The following is an 18,568-nucleotide window of genomic DNA, read 5'->3' on the forward strand; positions in this document are numbered from 1 at the left end:
ATGGTTATACGTTTTAATTAAATGGCATAAACATATAAAACTGCATTAAGAACTTATCTATGGAGAGGAAATTAAAATTTATGTTTCCCTGGATTGTTATTTCAAAATTAGAATGACAAGAGAGACTAAAGTTTGAAAACAAAAGATCCATTTATATTTTAGTGCTGACAATCACCACTTAGTGTTCTTCCCAGCATAGATGTTGTAGCTCGTTAGTTTTCATGGCAAAGATGATCAATTATTTTATTTTTGGTTCATTCTAAGGTGAAATGATAAATTTTTGCAAGCTGAACACAACAAAGTGAGCAATAAAGGCATGGGCCATCCCAGTCTTTTACTATGCAGTAGGCCTGCTTTTTGTTCTTAAAAGGAATAATGGAATCATTGAATTCTAATTAAATGAATGTAATCTAAAGCAGACCCCACACCTATTATACCAAATCTGTCCAATCATAAAGATCTAGGCAGTAAGTACTCATACATACTGTTCTAAAATTTAGAAACAAATAATAGTGCAAACATATAGCCACAAACTATCCCTGCTGCCGTTCTAATGTTTAGGTAATAATAATCTCCCCAGTGAAAATAAGTCCTTTGCAATGTTGGGGGTTGATAAATATACATTCAATATAAATGCTGTGATACAGTCTTTTCATCAAGATTCAAAATAGAAACTCACAAAAACTGTGTTCACACACAGCCCGTTTTTTCTGCTTATGCCACAGAGCCAGCCTAAAAAAAAAAATAATGTACCCCCTAAATAAAAACAGGGGGAATGCATTATACTGGAGCTTGAGTCCACACATTCAGAAATATTTTATGTCACAGTTAGAACTGTATGGTATGCAATCAGTCCATATTAGCAACACTAATATTACATTGCAGTGCATGATTTTTAAAATATTAACTTCAACTTTGATTTGGAGGGTGTTTTACCCAGAATAAAATCTAGATGTATTGTGTGGCTCAATATTGCCTGCCTTGTTTAAAAAAAGAAAAAAAGCCACAGGAGAGCACAAAAACAATTCCATATTCTGGTTCTGTGGAATAGGCTTAGGGTACATGGGTGACCTGTGTAAGCATCATTGGTACACTCGGGCCATTCTGACACCATTTCAAATAATATGGCAGTTGTCAAAGTGTCTTCTTATCAACACTTTTAGGTGTTGACATTAATTCCTTAGGATTTATGATTAAACGTTTGTTGAGGAATGCACATAGTGAAAATACTAGGCAAAAAGCACCATCCCATTTGAGGTAAATCATGTAATCTTACAAAGATACTTAGTTAAAATGCAGTTATAGATTCTAATATTTATATCATATTAACAAAACTCATTTGTTTTATATCACATGTCAGTCAAATTAAAAGGTTCATGGCCTAATGGCCATTATTTGCCTATATTTGAGTTACAGAAACACACAAGGGTGACATTAAAGCAAGGAATATTTGTCCCTAATATTGACTTGTATAAGAATGAGTTGTTTCTATAAGACTGACATGATCTAAAGAAAAAGCTCAAGAGAGAATTTCAAAACTTATAAAATAATACATATATAACAAGAACAGCACTGCTTTATCTGAAATGCATTGCAGAACTACACTCATGGCCTTATTAAAAATACTCTCTTTTCCAAATCTGAATTGAAAGCAAAGAGTGTAGTCTAATTTAGTTTTATTGCAGGTGACTTTTTTTTTTGCCTATCCTTAAAATTAAAAATAACCCAAGCAGACCACAAAATCCCTAATGATATAAAGACTAAGTATATATATATATATATATATATATATATACACATGTACTTACATGTATGTATATGTGTATATATGCATATACATGTATGTATATGTGTATATATGCATATACATGTATGTATATGTGTATATATGCATATACATGTATGTATATGCATATATATGTGTAATATCTATTCCATGTGTTCATTAATTGAATTACCCTATCGCCCTGTAAGGACAAACACGTAAGGTCTTAGAGGTTATCGCTTCCCTTATTCACGAGAAAAGTGCACTGCTCTAAAACAAATTCGAAGAAGTCCATTCATTCTTTCACAGCAAACTGAGATTAATACTTAAGCCCATTTTTAAGTAATAAAGAATGGAAATAAAGGGTGAAAGGAGCAAGAGAAACAATGAATGGGATCCGTACCCCTTGCTGTCAAGTTGATTCCAACTCATAGTGACCCCATAGGACAGAGTAGAACTGCCCCATAAGGTTTCCAAGGAGAACCCGGTAGATTTGAACTGCTGACCTTTTGGTTAGCAGCCTTAGCTCTTAATCACGATGCCACCAGGGTTTCCACTGAATGGGCGAGTGTGTAAGTTTTGTATGAGAGTTTTATCAAACCAAAGTAAAAAAAAAAAAAAAAAAGGTGAAGCACATGCAGTAAGCAAAGGGAATCCTTCAAATTAAGTGGAACATTTGTATTTAAAACCATAGATTATTTAAAAAATGTTTTATAGTTAATATAAAAATATGTCTCAAAGTACATTAAAACAATTCCAATTAAATCGGCTTTTAACATAGTATTACCACACTCACACCACCACCACCACCAACTATACACATATTCTATGTATGCAGTGCTTCTAGTGCAGTGGTTAAGAGCTCGGCTGCTAACCAAAAGGTCAGCAGTTCAACTTTACCAGATGCTTCTTGGGAACCATGTGGGGCAGTTCTTCTCTGTTCTGAAAGGGCACTATAAGTTGGAATCGAGGGTCAACGAGTTTTGTTTTTTTTTTTTTAATTCAAGCTTTCAAAGCCCTGGTGGCACAATGGTTAAAAGCTTGGAATTGACTGGATGTCAGCAGGGATTCAAGCTTTCAGGCTGGTAATCTCTCAGCCTTTAATGACACAAAGAGCCAAAAAAAAAAAAAAAAAAAAATCCAAACCTTTGTCTTCCAGTTGATTCCAACTCCTAGTGTCCTAGTGATCCTATAGGACAGAAAAGAACTGCCCCATAGGATTTCCAAGGAGTGTCTGGTGGACCGGAGCTGCCAATCTTTTGGTTAGCAGCCAAGCTCTTAACTACTGCACCACCAGGGCTCCAGGTCACCACAATAATTGTCATATGATTTCTATTTCCAAATCCTAAACCCTTGACAGAACTTCAATAACTGCAATATAGAAAGCATATTTTAGGAAATACCCTGAAGACCGGAAATTTTTTCTACATCCCTTCCTGGCAAACAGACAAACAAAAAAGCTTTCCTGGGCTGAGGAAAAGACACTTTAGTGGGCCCAAGAGAGAGGACTGGCCTCTTGCTTCTCACACTGAATTACAGAAGTTTGGATATTCAAGAGTAGAGGACATCCATGCCTCCCTTCCTGACATAAGGTCACTGACTATGACAGGTTAGAGAGATGAGGCCATAGGGGCTCTCACAGAAAGTTCCCATGCCCCGGGGAACAGCTCCCAGGCCCACAATGGTGGGATGGATGGAGCAGAGAGCCTGAATGAGCCAGAACGATAGGAACGAGGGAGGTCTCAGGAGATACACGCATGCCAAAGATTCAGACCATATGCTTCCAGGCCTTGGTACAATACAGCATCTTCTATAAGTTAAATGTAATTTGGCAGAAAGGGGAAGCCCAAATTGACTGAAATCAAGTTTCTGAAATTATGGCAACATAGATGGTTGAAATAAAAATAAAGTTGGATTATGACATAATAAAGACATATTTCTCTCAAACCTGAAGCTGTGGAGTGGGATTCATGCCCACTACAAATTTTACTGATTCCCTTCCTCATAAGGTCCTCTGGATATGTGACACAAAGGTTTAGTTTGGGGGTAATTAAAAATATATTCTGTAGGAAAAAAATACTATTTTAGCAAAGGACAATGACTTCCGGGCTTTTTTTGTTTGTGTTTACTGCTACCTAATAAAATAAAACAACAACAAAAAAAATAGCTAGTTGAAAATAACAGTTTTAAAAATCTGAAAACAGGATAGTGTTAATCATCTCTTCATTCCTGTAGACTTTGGAGGTCCATAGATCTGGGCTTTTAATTCTAAAAAAGAAGCCTAGTTTTGCATCCTGAACTCTTTTATTAAATTTAGTTTGGAGCAGGTAACTTCTGCTTAAGCTTCCAGTTGCCTTAAGTTAGAGATATTCTGAGACCTGTGCTTGGAAGTAAAACGAAAAAAAAAACTGAATCATAGGAAAATTGAGGAAGGAGGAATAAACTTCAGAATGAACTCCAATAAAAAATCCTCAGTTAGGATGGTATCTGTCTTATTCTGAATTCCTCAGAAGCAGGTCTTGACACAAGTAGTTCATTTGGGCACTGATCACAGGAGCCACATTGAAGGAGCAAAGAAGAGACACAAGGAAGCGAGAAGAGTGAGAAAAGGGTACCCTACTAAGCAGGTTATCACCATGGAAACCTGCTGCTGGGAACCCTCTGACGGACCATGTAGAACACATCTCATAACTCTTCTTCTGAGGGCAAGGAGGCTGCAGTGTTTATCCACCAATGCCTATCCTTTATTAGTTAAGGATTGCTCCTTGGGGCCTTAACTGTCCAGCTTCATGCTTTGGTTGAACATGTTCCTGGATTCTGAGAGAGTTCTCAGACAGAAGGATGTTGAATATGGAATCTGTACAAAGAAGCTTTAATAGCTTCCAGAAAAGGCTGAGTGGATAAGGCAGAGCACCAACAGCGTTTGCCATTACATCCTTTCCATGTTAAGTTCACTGATCAGTAGTTGACTATGGGGAGATGTGAAAAGGATAAAGAATGAGGAAGGGATAGGTGGTGAGTGAGGGCATCTTTAACCATCAGTGTGTGGGTGCAAAGTGAAATGGCTAGGAGTATGTTATAAATTAAGGGAGCGCACATAAAAATATGCAATTAACTTTCTGTTTCTGTACCACTGACTTTTTTTTTTTTAATCATAGAACATATATAAATGCTAGACAAGCCGAGTCCAGCTTTCAGGTGGATGGATAGACATGCTTAAGCTATGGTTACAGATTCAAGGAATAGAAAAAAATTTATCTCAGACTAGCCATTTCACTGAGATATATGTATCACTGAATTTTCATACATTTCACAGAAAATCATTTTCAACAGGCATTTCATTGAAATATTGGTTGCAGTGAACAACGTTTTAGGAAGTGACTTGGAAATTCAAAATAATCTACCCTTCAGTTGCTATTATACAAATATTAACTTACATGAGTCCCAGGAATGGTATGATATTGGCAAGTGTTATTTAAAATGATGCCCAAGAATATAGCAATATTTGAAACAGTACTCATAGACAGTTTCTAATGCAAGAGAGAGCCTTTGTTACAAATATTGGTGCCAGCATGCGTTTTTATCTTAATGTTCATAGGAGTGACATTTCTGGAAATGATTGAGAAGGCAGAGTAAGTGTGATTCCTTCAGGAAAAATTGCATAAAGACACCTAGAAAGGAGCCAGTTTATATGACCATGATGGGTTTCCTATATGGGTTTTATTTGACTGGTGAAGTAATTTTCATCATTATTATTAATATTAGTATGTGAATGCATTTGTTGTTGATGTTTAGTGCCATTGAGTTGATTATGACTCATAGCAAACCCATGTGACAGAGTAGAACCGCCCCATAAGATTTTCTAGTTCTACTCTGTCCTAAAGCGTCACTACGAGCTGGAATCGACTTGACAGCAAGGGCTTAATCTTTATGGGAGCAGATCTCTAGGTCTTCCATGGGTCTGCTGAGTGGGTTTGAACTGCCAGCCTTTCAGTTAGCAGCTGAGTGCTTGATCATTGCGTCACTAGGGCTCCTTGCTTAGTCTTCTAAATACGAAATGAGCGCCTAATATGTATCAGGCACAGTGCTAGGCCCTTGGGATATATTAGTGAACAAAACATCCAAAGAGTCACTCAAAAGCTTACATCCTAGTAGGAAGACAACCAACTTCCTCCCCATGATTCCCATTTTTCATGTGAATTCAGATGTTTAAATCATCTGTCATTCACATCCGTGATCTTAACCAAGATGTTTGTATCGTCAGAAAACAGTGAGTAAAGAAAGTCACTAAATGATATTCTTCAATGATGTGAGACTTTACCAAGTATAAAAAGCATCATTCAGATTTGAATTTAGCTGTTGAATAATACATATAAAAAAAAAAAAAAACCTGAAAATAGAACTTGTGTTCGAGAAAAATCAGTAATGTAAAAAGCTTGTCACAGTCAAAAAGCTATCCCAATTGTTGAGGTACTAATGCCTATTGGCCTAAAAGATCTTCGTAAACATTGAAAAGGCATGTTGAAGAACTTAGCACCACATTTATCCCCTTCTCTTAGTTAACAATCCCTTACTGTTCTCTCTGTCAGATGAAATCTTGGCAAAATTTGGTCGCATCTAAACTTACAAGCAAATCTGCTGCAAAAGATATCTTTAAAGTGTTAAAAAGCAAAGATGTCACTTTGAGGACTAAGGTGTGCTGACTGGTATTTTTAATTACCTCATATGCATGTGAAGCTGGACAATGAAGAAGGAAGATCAGAGGACAATTGATGCATTTGAATTATGGTTTTTGCAAAGAATATTGAATAAACCATGGACTGCCAAAAGAACAAAGTCTGTCTTAGAAGAAATACAGCCAGAGTGCTCCTTGGAAGTGAGGGTGGTGAGACTTCATCTTATGTACATTGGACATGTTATCAGGAGGGACCAGCCCTTGGAGATGGACATCATACTGATAAAATAGAGAATCAGTGAAAAAGAGGAAAAGCCTCAATGAGATGGATTGACAGAGTGGCTGCAACAATGGGCAGAAATGACTGTGAGGATGGCACAGGGTGGGCAGTGTTTTTTTCTGTTGTGCATAGGGTCTCTATGAGTCAGAACTGACTCAACGGCACCTAACAACAAAAACAACAAGCTTGTAAGAAATTGGTAATTCATCTGCTGCTGAAGACTCCAGAGGGTCATCACTCATGGAGAGAAAACCCAAGCTAAAAATTTCCAGCGAAGAAATATTTTGTCCATGAAAATCTCCTGCTCTTCACCGAAGATGCCATGTTTTTAGGAGTAGTGTCAGATTGCAAAATGTACACATCACAAGATTACTAGAGCAGGGACTCACTATTGCTGCTGCTTAGAGTTCTTTTTCAATGTGGCACAGCCAGTTGTCAAGTAATTTACCATGTTCATATGTCAATATAAATTCTTCACCACAATTCCTAGCCTTAGTTCAGGTCAATTGAGTTGCTTTCTCTTTAGGCTAGCTGCTTATAACACTCCGCATTAGAACACTTACTCCCACTCTTTCACTGTGAGATACCTGGAAATAGAACATCATGGTCAAAGAGTGTTGTTTTATCTTTGTATTATCAGCACCTAGAAGAGGATCCGGCAAAGAAGAGATGCTCAATAAATTCTTATTGGATAAAAGAATGTTGAATTTAAAGATCAGAGAACAGAAACTCCACCTAAGCCCTGACTATCCATCATCACCTCAAGCAAAAAAAAAAAAAAAATCGTGAAATCATGTGATATGACTCAAGATTTCATAAGCCATTTATTTTGAAATATAAATAAATAAGTAACACATCTGAACTTAACTATGTTTTAGCACTAACAAGATGATGGCTCTAGAATTGCTCTATCAAAATTTAGTACAACATTTACAAGAAATAAATGTAGCATATTATTTATATTTCTCTTTCTGTACTTAATTCTTTGCAATAGCCCTTAATATGTCCCAGAGACTCTTCAAAAAGCTTCAGATATATTGACTTACTTAATTATAAAGCATATGTACTATTACTACCTTATTTTACTGATTACCAAAATGAATTATACCACAAGTATTAATATTAATAAACTATGTGATTAAACTAAATTGTGTCCATGAAGCCTTTATAAAGAACATACAGCCTTTTTTGTAAGAGGACCACTATGTAGATAATTCGATACAAACTTAATAATCCAGTAAAATGGAGGCTCTTCTGTAAGAAGAACAAAATAGCAGCCTCAGTAGAGATACAGGCATCACCTTTAAGACCATCTGGTGTTGATCTCAAGCTATACTTCCTGAGGCCTTATCAGAGCAGCAAAACAAACAAAACAATAATTCTACTCTGGTTATCACAGCTGCTGAAGTGGAGGCAGCTGGTATTTCTAAAACCAGTATTGTAACACCAAAAGGGCTACACAAAAAGATACCCTCCTATTGGCTAAAAGACTTGGTCTGAAAAAGATTAGTTGTTTTATTATTATTATTACTAACCATTTTGGGAACACTGCATTTCAGTGTTATATTTTGAATCCTTTTATGGTTCTATAACTTCATTTTGTAGTAATTTTGGCTAAGGTTAGCTAACAGCTAATCTTAAAGAATAATATTAAATAGATTTAATTCTGCTGTCCTCTGTTCCTCTGAACATACAGGGAATTCTATTAGGTAATTCTGAAGGACTGCCTATTTCAAATTTCTACCATGATTAGGAAAACACCAGGGCACATAGCCTCCTAAATTTGTAATGTATCAGTGCTCAGGTTACTAAAATGGCAAAATTGGTTCCATGATATAATGAAGATTGAGAATCACATCAGTAGCTTAATTAGCCATGCCAATGACAACAGAATAAACTGATTGTAAATAGAAGAGTATAGCTATGTTTTATTTTAAGATAAGTTCCTAATTCAACATATATTTATTAAGTGCCAGCTGTATACAATGTTTTGTTTTAGGCACTGGATATAACAGAACACAACAGACAAAAATCCTGCCCTCATGGAGCCTACAATTAGATGAAGGCAATTATAGCCCATAATATGTTCAAGGTACTCTTCAAAACGCTTTACATATATTGATTCATTTAATCATATGATGCATTTTTATATTATTATCTTATTTTACTTATTACCAAACTGAGATACAGAAGGTTTAGATAACTTGCCCAAGATGACGAAGATGTAAGTGGTGGAGCTGGAATTCTAATCAGGCAGTCTGACTTTAGATAGATGTAAAGCATTGTAGATAAACTCCAGAGTGAAATAAATAAAGTTGACACTCTCCAAGTTTTAATTAAGTGCCTGATGAAATTCCTGCCAAAGACAGAATTACTGTTGTCTCTTTTTCTAAAATCTTGGGTAGAATAAAATATTACCTTTGTTTTCTAGTTAGACTACCAGAAATCTCTACAACCCAGAATAGGATGCAAAAAAAGACTTGTGAGCCACTTAAGTCATGGTTACAAAGGCTAAAATCTGAAGTCCCTGCCCTTTCCTCTGTGGAAGTCACTCTCAGGTCACTGCTCAGGATGTGTTAACTCCTAATTTATGTAGAACACTAATAAGTGCAGTGATTTAAATTCTTAGTTTCTAAAAGTGAGTAGGACAAATGTAAACACAAAAAAGCTTTTTGAGTCAGGAAACAGGAGACCAACAGTTGAAGCTGACAATCTAATAATGAATAGTAAAAGACACTTGTGTGCAATTACACAGAATAGTGAGTGAGGTCACAAAGATAAAATATTAAACAAGCCTCTACCTATTTCAATTCTAATCCCCAAAAGGTCAGAATGGGCAAGTATAGTTTAAGAAAGCGAGAAAAGAAGTAATACATTCACTAAAAAGTTTTGTTCTCTGTATGTTTATATGTTAGGAATAAGATGAACAAATTGAGGCACAGACATTAAGTAATTCTCCCAAGGAGACAGAGGGAGTCCACGGAAGAGTCTGCTGTGGATACAGACAGTCTGACTTCAGAGCCGGAGCTCCTTCCTATCTACTGCCTGGGCCACCTCTATTAAACCAAAAAAAACCAAGCCAAACCCAGTGCTGTCGAGTCGATTCCAACTCATAGCAGCCCTATGATGAGATGATGATGAGACGATGAACTCTACAATAGACTTAAATATGAACAATGGATGGATTAATTAGGATGAAGAAACCGGAATATAAGACAATGGCAAATGTTATTCAGTATCAACAAAGAGAAGGAGGAAGAAAGGAAGGAAGGAAGAGAGGGAGGGAGGGGAAAAAAGAAGGAGGGAGGAAAGAAAGAAGGAAGGAATTCTTTGCTGATTCAAAAAACAGTGGTCAATGTCTTACTTAATACAATGTTAGACCAAAAGCCAAACAAAAATAAAAATATGAAATCATACATATATTCGTACTTAACACACTTGAGCACTGTAACAGTCAAGTACTTGGGACTTGTAGAAGTGGTTTTACAAAATAGAAATAGAATGCCATATCTTCATTGCCTGAATTGGGCCACAACTCAGACAAACGCAGTGTCATGCATACCCCAACCCTTACCAAATGTCTGTTGCCAACCCCATGGCTGGGATTCCTGCTCTAGCCTCCAAGGAACATGTGTATACCCAGGATTCTAGAATGAGGAGTTTAATTTTAGGAAGTGAGGGTGTCTCAATAAATTAAGGCCTAGCCCTGGTAAACCCCAGAAATATATAGATTTTGTTTTCAAAAGGGCTAAACTGTTTGTAGGAGGTTTTCCTTTCAGGTACAAATATATGAAGTATTTTTTAAAACTTTTATATTTATATTGATATTCCTTTCCCATGATTCTTTTAATAAAAAAAAGGAAAAGAAAGAAAAACAATCAAAGCATCATTTGATAAAAATAAATGCTTCAAAGCAAAGGGATTTGATTCCAAGTTCTATGTGTGGTTAGCAGCCAGTTTGCTGGGAGTGAATTACAAACTCATGAAATTGTGGTTTACACTGGAGAAAATGACAGTTTAAACTATAGCCCTTGTAGTAAGTGTCACTATAGTATCATGTTGACTTACTGTAAATACTAACAGCTGCTTAAGGTTGTTATTACAGATCTAATTCCAACTATAGTGAATTCAAGTCTAACTATAAAACAAGCAACATTTCTTATCTTGGGATTTCAGACATTCAGGGAGAATTTAAATATATTGTTGCCGTGTTCTAGGACAACGCTGCTACTTGATAGTGGAGGTATTTATTTTTTCCAGTAGGATAATGCTGTAATATAACATACGTAGCGGAACTAAATTAGCTGCAAAAAAAAAAAAAAAAAAAAATAGAATGTTGCTTAAATTAAGGAAAGATTAGATGCCAACAAAATCTTTTTAATACTATTTTAATATGAAAGATAACACTGAATCACCTCCAAATTCAGTTCCTCTCTACACATAAAAAAAGTATATGTACAAAATGTTCTGTCAACTTTTTATTCCTAGAAGCTACTGAAAACACAGCTCTCATGTTCTTTGTAGTATTTACAACATCCAAAAAAAACCCTAAACCCATTAATGTTGAGTTGATTCCAACTCATAGTGACCCGATATGACCAAGTAGAATTGCTCCAGAGAGTTTCTAAGGAGCCCGTCATGGATGTGAACTGCAGACCTTTTGGTTAGCAGCTGTAGCTCTTAACCGCTATGCTACTAGGGTTTCCATTTACAACATAGGTTTTGGTACATCCACATTTCTCCTTTTTGCCTGATTAATATGAGCTACTGAAATGTCTTTGTACCGCTAACAAATATTAATCATTTATTTTTGATATTGGATTATATATACATATACATATATAAATTTCTTTTTTACTTTGAGTTCTTTATATTGCTGTTTTGATTTGACTGTTTAACTGTTCAGTGACTTAGGAATTAGATTCACATTACCTATGCTTTGACTGTGGAACTGTATACATACAAAAATGTTTTTCTAAACTTGTATTCATACTTAACGTTTTGCTTAAACACATACACAATGTTTAGCATGTAGAGCACTGCATATTAGCAAAATTGTCCGTTTCCTGGAAATACGGTATTATGTCTTTATTCACTCCATAATGTTGTAATTGCATATGGAATTCTCATCCTATTTATTTATTCATTTTTTACTGAGGGTTAAAAATGAAAAGACTTACACATTACAGTTTTAATCAGGCTAAGCTAACTTTAGAATTGAAAAACAATATGCAGTAAGGCAAGAGTTCAGTGAGGAAGTATTCCTGATCAACATCAAGAGAATGATATGATAAGATTAGAAGTTTAGCCTGCTTCCCTCCTTTTGTTCTTTCTGGCAATTGTCTTAGTAGATTTAATCCCAGAGAAAGTTAATAAGACCCACATTGTGCTGCTTGTTTTTCCAAAAGTTTGGTTCATTTATTTTCTGTTGTGCCTAACATTTTCCTCTATTATCTTTGGAAATATGTATTTTAACTCATACCTAATATGTGAGAATCATCTGGAAGAAATCTTTTTTCTTTTACTACTTATTAGGTTAAATATGGAAATATATTTAGGTTAAATATGAAATTGCCTATATTTGACCATTCTAGAACTACAACTCTTTTCAGTAAAACAGAGCAAACTGGTTTCACTGAATTTGAGAGACAAACCACTACCCAGTGATGCTATACTTGACTGAATAAAAATTCTGCTTTTGCTTAGCTGAGCACAATGTTGCAATGCCCAATCAAAGTGAAAACTTAGAGTGGCTTCATACAACTGTCACATCTATTCACATCAAATACTGTACACCTGGCTTCTTGCTAATTTCCATTCTTGTCAACTCCGAGCATTAAAAAAAAAAAAAAATTAAGAACAAGATGGAAGGGTTACCATCAATAACATCCTAGAATGCAGTTCATCTATCAGCTGTCAATACATTGACTTTACTGCAGATTCACTGGGTAATGTGCAATTGAAGAATGCAGTCAATAAAATGCTCCAGTAGTACTGTACAGCGACTAAGGCAAAATGACTCAAAGGGGTTTGCAGAAAGAAACTCTGTTCAAAAATAAACTAAGGCAGATTACTAAACAATTGGGCACACCTAGAGCAGTAGCAGTTAAATCAACAAGAGCATGCTGTTATTAGGAAGAAAAAAAAAGGCGGATCTTAGAAAACACTTTGGAGGAACTGGAAAATGACAGAATAGTTGAAATCACTGTGACGCTTTGGAAGTAGTTGCTACAACAGCAAACCAAAAGCACGTGCTGCACCTGGGCTTATGGTCAAAAGGTTGATATTACTGTAATGCATTTTTTATATTCTGCTTGTCCATTATTTCTCAGCCTATCAACCTCTTCTCTCCCTTCAGTCCCTGTAACAATGTACTTGGTATTCTACTCCTACTAGATGGACTGCTACATGGACTCTTCATACTTGATTGAAAGCTCCGCACAAACCGATGTAGATCTTTTAGATTATGCCTAGTTGTGGCTCTCATGCCTCTGCAATATTAATGTGGCTATACTGCTACACCTCAGCCACAATACAGGGTAATAAATCCTATGAGAAGTAAGCTAAGGTCAGATGATGCCTTGAAAACACAAAGTATTTTAGCATGAAGATATAACAATACTATGTGTATTTCTTCACAGCAGAATGTCAAAGAAAAAACAAAATCTATGTATGTATGATTCACCCAGAGAAAAGCTGTTTGCATTTTGCCTATATTTTAAGTTGAGAAATGTATTTTATAAGGGTTCTTTGATGAGCTAATAATTCATTCCTAAGGTCCCTGGACAGTGCAAATTTTTAAGCTTGACGGACACAAATGGTTAAGCACATGACTACTAGCTGAAAGATCGGTGGTTGGAACCCTCCCAGAGATACCTCAGAAGACAGGCCTGGAGGTCTGCTTCTGAGAGGTCACATACAGCCTTGAAAACCCTATGGAGCACAGTTCTACTCTGCAATACATAGTTCTACTCTGCCATGAGTCATAATCGACTGGATGGCAACTGGTTTTGTTCAAGCTGGGTGGGTTAGAACTGCCAACTTTTCAGTTAGTAGCCAAGCACTTAACTGTTTCCACCATCCAGGGACTTTTGTGTGTGTGTGTTTGTGTATTGTGCACACATGTTATACGATGATTTGCATTTAATGAATATACAATATTTGATATTTACTTAATTACTTCCTTAATTACTGAGAAAAAAATTGGAAGTTAAATGTGATTTAATGCTTCTACTGGAAGTATAGATTAGTAGATTCGATCATTGATAATTCTAGATAAATACAAAAGAAAAAATAAATAATTGGTTAGATGAGATTTTAGAAATCTCATTATGTAGAAATTGAAATTGAGGATATTTTCAGAATACCAACCACAACTATCATAGATTAGATTTTACCATTTGCTAGGCACTTCAAACATGCTATCTTCACAATAACCATAATAAGGTTAAAAAGGTTCTGTGGAAAAATTAATTCACTGAAATGAGTCAGAGCTGAGGGAGAACACTGGCCAGGGATGCATCTTCTCTTGAGTGAGGATGAAGTCCTCCTGACTCAGACGTTATACACAAGAAATATTGAAAGTACACCATTTGTAAAGATCCCCTCAAATGGATGCATTAAGTCCAAAGATTATTTGTTTGTTTAAATTTTTCTTAAATACTAATGTAAGCCCCATGTATAAAAAGACAATGGCACAACCAGGCACTGACAATCTCAAATTATATAAAACATATGTTCCTTGCCCGGGCCTCTGGGATCAAAAGTAGTTGTGAGCTGATAGGTTGAATCTACTTCTTTGTAACTACCCCATTTTCTCAAAGTTTGTTGTTGTTATTGTTATCTTGCTAAAAATTTAAATCTTACAGGGTATGTTCTCCTCCCATCATTCTGTAACTCAGCTCAAAGAGCATGTTATCAATATCACTTAGCATAAAAACAAATTCAAAGAGTTGAAAGAACTGGTCGCATGACTGTGCAGTGGAGAGAGCCAGAGTCCAAACCTAGGTTTTTCTCACTGATGCTTCTTTATGTAGAGTTCCTTATAGCTTTGTATGCACCATTAATAAAAATTAACCTTAGAATTAGTATCCTATGTAAAAGTTGGCCAGTTGGTGAATTAGATCATTGGGTGGGTAACCATCCATTCTTGTTTACCTGGAACTGTGAGGCTTCCCAGTTGGAGGACGTTTGCTGAGTGCAAGGCAAACTGGGATGGCTGATCATCCTAAAAATGATCCCTTGGTTGAACTAGCCTAAGATTTTGGATGAATAAATAATGTGACTAGCCACATGAACTTATGGAAATTATTGTATTCCCATCATCAGAGGGAAACCCTGGTGGCATAGTGGTTAAATGCTACAGCTGCTAACCAAAGGGTTGGCAGTTCAAATCCACCAGGTGCTCCTTGGAAACTCTATGGGGCAGTTCTACTCTGGCCTATAGGGTTGCTATGAGTTGGAATCGACTCGATGGCACTGGGTTTGTTTTTTTTTGGTATTATCAGGACCAGAAATCCATAAAATCTAATTTGTAAGTGAATGATCATAGAGATAGATATTCTAGGATCTAATAGTTTCTTTTTTTTTTTTTCTTTTTTAACTGTACTTTTATATGAAGGTTTACAGAACAAATGAGTTTCTTATTAAACAGTTAGTACACATATTGTTTTATGACACTGGCTAACAACCCCACAACATATCAGCACTCTCCCTTCCCGACCTTGGATTCCCTATTACGAGCTTTCCTGTCCCCTCATGTCTTCTAGTCCTTGCCCCTTGGCTATTGTGCCCCTTTAGTCTTGTTTTGTTTTATGAGCCTGTCTAACCTTTAGCTGAACGGTGAACCTCAGGAGTGACTTCATTACTGAGCTAAAAGGGTGCCCGGGGGCCATACTCTTGGGGTTTCTCCAGTCTCTGTTAGGCCAGTAAGTCCAGTCTTTTTCTGTGAGTTACAATTTTGTTCTACATTTTTCTCCAGTTCTGTCTGGAACCTTCTACTGTGAACTAGGACCTAATTTTACATCTTGAGGAACTAGAAGAAGAAAAGCAAACTAAGCCCAGAGTTACCAGAAGAAAAGAAATAGTAAAGGTAAGAGAGCAGAAAAAAATGACAGTGCATCAACGAGACTAAAAGTTCTTTCAAAAGAAAATAAATCTACAAACCTTTAACTAGACTAACAAACAAAAAGAAAGAAATGGAAATAACTAAAATCATATAGAAATAAGGATTATAAGAGATTACTATGAACTACTCTACACCAACAAATTAGATAACCTAGAAAAAAACATACAAACTAGCTAAACTGACTCAAGAAGATATAGAAAATCTTAACAGACCTATAGCAAGGGAAGAGATTGAATCAATAATCAAAAACCTTCCAACAAACAAAAGTTTGAAAACAGATCACTTCACTGGTAAATTCTACTAAACATTTAAAGAAGAATTAGCACTAATTCTTCTCTGGCTCTCCCAATATACAGAAGAGTAGAGAGCACTTTCTAAGTCATTCTATGAGGCCAGTGTTACCCTAACACCAAAGTCAAGCAAAGACAGCACAAGGAAAGAAAACTAGAGACCAATATCCTTTCTGAACACAGCTGCAATAATCTTTAATAAAATACTAACAAACTGAATCCAACAGCACATTAAAAGGATTATACACTACCACCAAGTGGGATTTATTCCAGGAATGAAAGAGTGGCTCAACATAACAACAGCAATCAATGCAATGTTGTTGTCATTGTTAGGTGCCTTGTAGTCACTTGTGGCTCAAAGTGACCCTATGAACAACAAAACAAAACACTGCCCAGTCCTGTGCCATACCCACAATCATTGCTATGTTTTAGCCCATTGTTGCAGCCACTGTCTCAATCCATCTAGTTAAGGGTCTTCCTCTTTTTCACTGATCCACTACCAAGCATAATGTCTTTCTCTAGGGAATGGTCCCTCCTGATACAAGCCCAAAGTAAGTAAGACAAAGTCTCATCGTCATTCTTTCTAAGGAGTATTCTCACTGTACTTCTTCCAAGACAGAGTTGTTTATTCTTCAGGCATTCCATGGTACTCCAACACCATAATTCAAATGCATCAATGGTTCTTCTGTCTTGCTTATTCATTGTCCAGCTTTCACATGCATTTGAGGTAACTGAAAATACTGTGGCTTGGGTCAGGTACACCTTAGTCCTCAAAGTGACATCTTTGTTTTTTAATAATTTAAAGCCTATTTTTTCTGATGTTAATGTAACCAATCAGCTCCCTGGTTACTATGTGCATAAAATGTTTTTTCCCATCCTTTCACCTTCAAGCTGCCAGTGTTTCCGGGTCTAAAGTGGGTCTCTTATAGATGGTGTATAGTTGGACCATCATGTCATTAGCTACAATGTCAATTTTTTTTAATCCACTGCATTTCTATTTGGAAACCCTTAGCTGCTACAAATAAGTAAAAATTGAAAAAAAAAATTAAATCTTGTACACGGTAGCATTAAAAACATAAATACATATGAATTAATATAACAAAACTGTGAAGAACCTCTACACAGAAAATTATAAAGCTTTCTTGAGGAATATTAAAGAAGCCATACATAAACAAAGAAATATGCTATGTTCATGGATTGAAATTGACAATCCAATTTTACAATTATATGAAAATATAAGGCACCAAAAATAGCTAAGACAGTCTTGAAGAATAAGAACAAAGTTGGAGGACAAGCTACAGTAATTAAGACAGTGTGGTACCGAAAGGAAGATATAATAGGCCAATGCAAAGAACAGAGTTCAGAAACAGGCCCAAAAATACATAGACAATTATGACAAAAGGTGATACTGCAGTACAGTGGGAAAGGATAAGTCTTTTCAATAAATGGTAACTAGGGCGATTGAATATATGCAGAAAATATGAATATATAGAAAAAGCTGAATACTGACTCTTACCTCATATCATATACAAAAATCAAATACAGATAGATGGTAGGCGAAACAATAAAGCTTCTAGAAAATAAATTAGAAAATATATTCATGTCCTTGTATTAGGCAAAATTTCTTAAACAGGACACAAAAATGAGAAATTTTTTGCAATACCCATAACTGACAAAGGTATAATATCCAAAATACACAAAGAACTGCAAATTTATAAGAAAAAGATTGACAACTCAATAGAACAAAAAGGGCAAAAGACTAGAATACAAAGGAGGATATCCAAAATCCAGTAAACTTATAAAAAAGGTGCCCATTATCGTTAGTCATCAAGGAATACACATTAAAACCACAGTGAGGTACTAGTACACATCCACCAGAATACTGAAAATTGACAAGACTGACAATACCGTGGTTGACAAATATGTGTTGGAACTGAAACCTTCTAACGCTGCTAGTGGCTCAGCCTGCATCTCTGCCAACCAGGATCCAAGGGCTTTTGCCTAATTGCATCAGTAGAGACTCTAAACGGTCTTCAAAGCTCCCGAACAGAGCCCCTTCCTCCCCAACTTCCTTCTGTAGGAAGTCCACCTGGGCCCCCAGCATACAGGCAGCTTCCCTAGAAAGGATTCAAAGGGTTGGCTATCCTCTCCTATACCTCAGAATCATTCACTCCTCAGATCTGTGTTCAGAACAAGTCTTCTCTTTCTCCTTAAACCACGAGCCTTTCTTCTTCTGAAGCGAGTACTAGGGCTCCTTCACCTTTCAATTCCCCTCAGCCTCCAGGACAATATCATTAATATCACACGCAAGCAAAATTTTGCTGAAGGTCATTCAAAAACGGCTGCAGCAGTACATCAACAGGGAACGGCCAGAAATTCAGGCCGGTTTCAGAAGAGGACGTGGGACCAGGGAAATCATTGCTGATGTCAG

General features: G+C 36.2%; 1 protein-coding gene across 1 annotated transcript in view; it reads right to left on the bottom strand.

Moving 5' to 3' along the window:
- Positions 1 to 18,568, bottom strand: part of MDGA2 (MAM domain containing glycosylphosphatidylinositol anchor 2) — a 943,396-nt gene that overhangs the window by 303,444 nt on the left and 621,384 nt on the right. The gene's annotated exons all lie outside the window — the stretch shown is intronic.

The sequence above is a fragment of the Elephas maximus genome, chromosome 10, assembly GCF_024166365.1.
Source record: "Elephas maximus indicus isolate mEleMax1 chromosome 10, mEleMax1 primary haplotype, whole genome shotgun sequence".
Lineage (NCBI taxonomy): Eukaryota > Metazoa > Chordata > Mammalia > Proboscidea > Elephantidae > Elephas > Elephas maximus.